This window comes from Tupaia chinensis, unplaced genomic scaffold (genome assembly GCF_000334495.1).
Source record: "Tupaia chinensis unplaced genomic scaffold, TupChi_1.0 Scaffold000396_1, whole genome shotgun sequence".
Classification (NCBI taxonomy): Eukaryota; Metazoa; Chordata; class Mammalia; order Scandentia; family Tupaiidae; genus Tupaia; species Tupaia belangeri.
Window position 1 is genome coordinate 69,079 of NW_006159898.1, and position 4,827 is coordinate 73,905.

At 36.9% G+C, this 4,827-nt stretch overlaps 1 non-coding gene across 1 annotated transcript; it reads right to left on the reverse strand.

Annotated features, from left to right (window-relative positions):
• Nucleotides 1-206: 206 nt before the first annotated feature.
• LOC114008819 (U6 spliceosomal RNA) lies at nt 207-313 on the reverse strand. The gene has a single exon (XR_003550319.1). It is a non-coding gene; the product is annotated as a U6 spliceosomal RNA (small nuclear RNA).
• Between the last annotated feature and the right edge of the window lie 4,514 nt (nt 314-4,827).

Sequence of the window (4,827 nt, forward strand, 5' to 3'; positions counted from 1 at the left end):
AGTCCAGCGACAGAGCCATTACGCTAACTGCTGGTCCCAAACAGAATCTTATAAATGGTTTTCTATTTCAGCTTCTACCCTGCTCTGTTTGTGTGAATTGCTGGTACTGTGAACCTGAGTAGACTTTGTGCTCATTAGTTTATTGCAATAGGGCTTGTGCTACGTAGGTAGTCAGGTGATAAATCTCTGCACATGAGTGTTGGGGTAGCTATGACCCTTACTTCATAAATTTGCATGTCATCCTTGCACAGGGGACATGCTAGTCTTCTCTGTATCATTCCAGTTTTAGTATATGTGCTGCTGAAGTGAATATGACCCTAACTTCTATAACCTAAGGACAGTGAGAAATGTAACTTCCAGAATCTTTCGGAGGAACAATCAAGTCTTCATATTTTAATTCTGGAGCTTCTGTACCACCAAGTGCTGAGGACATCAGCACTAGGGTCTGTGACTTGGTGTGATCTCCTTGGATCTGAACCACACCCTGCTATGGAAATACCAGCGGCTGGAAGGCCCTCAAAATGCCACGGTAGATGAGGAAGAGCCCCCCCCCTTATGCCCAGGTACATGCATGGCAAGTTAGCAGATCTTAAAATAAAAGGAAAAGGAAAACTCAAGTTCTCCCTTCTACAAAATATACACCTCAAACAGAATAATACTGCTCTTCTGTGTCTATTTGCTAGACTTTTTCTAGTGAATATCTTAAAATTATGCCTTTTACTTGCTTTCTTACTTTTCCTCTCTTGCTCTCACTCTGTCCCTCTCTTGTCAAATTAAAATAAGTAAAAAAATACAGTTAAATAAAATAATTCTTAAAAAAAGGGGGTATGGCAGGTGGCATGGTGGTTAAGGGTGCTGGCCTCCCACATGGCTGACTGTGGTTCGAGTCCTGGACCTGGCAGGTTGGTCTCTCACTTTTCCTCTCTTGTTCTCTCTCACTCTGTTTTGCTCTGGTCCAATTAAAACAAATAAATATATAAATAAATAAATAAAGTTAAATAAAATAATTCTTTTTAAAATTTATGCCTTCTGTGGGACTACTGTTGTATGTTAGAAGCATATGATGAAAGTGGTCTTTCCTTCAATGTCCTGGACCCCTACAGTATCCCTGTTCTTGTGTGTCCCAATATATAATCTCTCGGACCTCTTGGGGTTAACCTATTAAGCCAATTCAGCAAAGTAACTGAATCTGAAATTTCTGAAAAAGGGCTCTTAGAATTTAATGCCTTTCTTCTATCAAAGGCATTGAATGTTACATAATTCATGCCTGTGAGTAATGATTTGTGTCCTCATTTACAAACTGCCAACATAACAACCCATCCCCAAAGCTTTCCTCTTTTACCCAGACAGAAATAAATTAAGATTGCTGCAGTGGCAGTGGGAATGGAAAAGAGAGATGGATTCATGACCTATTTAGAGGGTATAATTGACAGGAACTGACTGGGAGGGAGAGTGTGCACTGAGGCTAATGCTCAAGTTTCAAGATGGTGCCACTAGATGGATAACAATATAATGCACTAAAATAGGATACAGGGCCAGAAGCAGGTTTTTGGTTGGATTATCTAACCACAGATTTAGCTATGTTAAGTCTGAAATACTAAGTGTAATGACTTAGACTAAGAAGCAGTCTACATTCAAGATCTAGAAAATTAGAATTTCTAGTATAAAGAGGATTTTTCAATGTACAACTAATTGTATATATTTAACTCTTTAGAAAAGTTTGTTATAATAGCAACCTCATTGTGAATATTGATTTTTTAATATTTTGTATGATAAATCTCAAAGGACCATACCAAATTATAGTTATACAGAATGTAGAATGCAGATTATCTATTTGATCCTAGATAGTTATTAACAAATACCTGATATCTAACCTGAAGCCAAGTAAGAAATCAATTTGCTTTGACTAATTCAACCGGCAAGTCTAATCAGCAAGAGTATAAGAGACAGAATAATAATCAAATTGGCTACAGCCTTAGATATAAGTTTAGGCTTAGGGGTTACCAAATTCAATGTGAGTTTAGAGTACATCCCATATCCTCATTTGCCTTACAAACCTCCTTGATAGTGTATGCACTGATAAATCTAGTGCATATTAAAAAAGACAAAACTTCTTTCACATAGAAACCAGTATTGCCTACCCAGTTACTCTGCCTTGTTGGCTATGATAATCTTGAATACTTATAGGAAGAAGCAGATTAAATATTGAATATTTTAGTTCCATCTGTTTGGCCCCATCAATTGAGGTAATCTTAAAACTTTAAAAGCACAATTGAGCTGTCTGTTTTTCAGTTGGTTAACTAACTGTTCAATTTCACCATAGGATAGAAATTATTAAAAAGCCTCACAGTATTTCTGTGGATATACATTCTCAAATAGGCAGTTTTGATTAAGAAAAGCCGATTTATGAATTGTGTATCTCTGTCCTGACCCTAACTTCAGCTATTCAATAAAATAGCACTTGAACTTTCATCCTCACTCTCACAGTGGCAAAACACAGCATGAAATTTTCAAGAAAAAGCACAAGCATGAAATCTAAAAATACAGCAAATATTTATCAGAGCTTTGGTAGAAAATATCTTTTCCAAAGTGTGTGTAAATCTCTGCCCTTTATAGTTTTCCTTCAACTCCTTTTTCCCTCATGAAAGGTCAGAATATATACAGATCTACTTATTGGATGCACCCTGAGTTGCTAGGGTACCTCCCTTGTCCTTAACAAATGTTAATGGTCTTGGCATTGAATTGCTGCGGACTTTCCTTTTCTAGTGTTATCTTCTTCCTTAGGCAATTTGCTGTGTCATACCATTATATTCCTGGCTTGAAAGAAGAACCCAGTTCTAAAGCTTGAAGTGGTTTATTGATCCTAGAAGATGAGGTAATTCGATGTGCAATATAATTCAAGCCTTCAAACAACAGAACTCTCAAGGATGCCTTTCTCATAAAATAATTGGAAATGGAAGTCTTAAAAGCCTAGCCCTTGCTTAGCATCCTCACAGTTTATTCAGATCAAATCCAATTTTTAAAATTCTTTTTGAATCATTGTCATTATAGATTTCTTTAAGCAGCAGTAAGATTCTTTGAGTTTTATAACAGTGGTAAGATTGCTAATTGTCCTAACAATGTTATTTAATTATGATTTATTCATATCATTGTACCTCCTACCATGTGGATGAAGTTAGCAGTTTAAAATTTTGTATATCTTAAATATCTTCTTAAAAGCTATGCCCTGGGAATGTGAGACAGAGCACTTGAGTCGAGTCAGTGGATGTCACATTGTTGCAGGATTAACCGAGAGTGACCAAACTCTGAAAGAAATCATACATATTTCAAATCACTCAGAGTGAACCAGATTATAATTTGCTCCACAAATATAAGGATGAATATTTATAGTTGAGATAGGCAGTTTTGAATGGACTGTTGAATCTCTTTATTAACTTTTTTGGGACGAGAGCATCAGAAGACATGATTGATTTTTCTTTTTGTGATCTCAGCTTCAAATATTTTCCTCACAAATAGTGCGTTGGGTAGAGATAGTTTTGTGTTGGTCAAATTAATAAAAGTTGCTTTTTGGAGCACTTACTATCTGCCAGTCAGCATTTTAGGAAGTTTTAAAGTGTGATCTCATTTTATTCTTACAGTAGCTACTATTTATTTTAATTTGCCAAAGGATGGGTGTACTTACTGGAGTCGGGTAGGGGAGAGTAAGAAACACACTGCGTGTGTGTGCATGCATGCCCAAAATCTCAAAAGGAGAGATGGGGAGAACGGATAGCATTGTGGCCACACCTCATGGGTGGTGCTTTCTCCTTTTCCTTTCTCTCTCTGTCACCCTCTGGCCAGTGGATAAACCTTCTAGCAAAATAAAAGCAAATGAACAAAAGAGAGTGGTTCAATGCTGAAAGAGAAAAATTCAAGTATAACTTTCTGTAGTAGCTGACAGGTAAAAATGGTATTAGCTAAAATGTTATGTTGAATGTATGCTTGGGTCGCCAACAAGGTCTATCGAATAGCATTCTCCCTACTGTCATTATCCTACCCTGAGCTCACAGTAATAAAAAAATAAAGGAAAGAGTAGCAGATGGAGGCTAAAACATCATCACTTCAAATGATAAAGACTGAATTGGAAGTTAAAATACAAAAGGGGCCTTCTGCTTTCCTTTAGCTAAAAACCTCACTCTCAAAGGGGAAAGCAGAGGGAAGGAGATACCACTTGTTGTTACTAAATTCACTAATAAGATTGAACTACTCTTTGGTGAAAAGGGAGGGAAACATTTGGGAGCAGCTGAGATGGTTTTATGTCTGCCTGGACGAAATACCAAGCATGATGAACAAGTGTTCTCCATACTGTTTTCAGACAGGTCTCTAAGTGCTTTTCAGTGTGTTACATAATTTAATTTTCATAATAATCTTGTAAGATATTATCATCACCCTTAATTTACAGAAGGAAAAGTGGGGCAGAGAGTGGTTACATACTTAGGTCACACAACTAGTAAGTGGCAAAACAAATTAGAACTCAGGCAGATGGAGTCTCACAATCTTTCTTGGCAACCAAACTGACTGACTCGTCTTATAAACAACATCCACTTGGAAACAAGAGGGCAGCGTTGGTGAAAAGGCTTGCGGGAGCTCTAAGTACAGAGTGAATACATTCTGACAGGAAGAAGTGGCTGCACCAAGGATGAAGCCAATGAAACAGCATCGGGAAATACTAGAAAATAAAAAATAAAAACAAAACATAATCAGAAAAAAAGAAGAGTTCATCTTTGTGTGTGTGTGTGTGTACAAAAGGGAGAGAGAGATTAATTATATAAAACAAAATGTTAATGC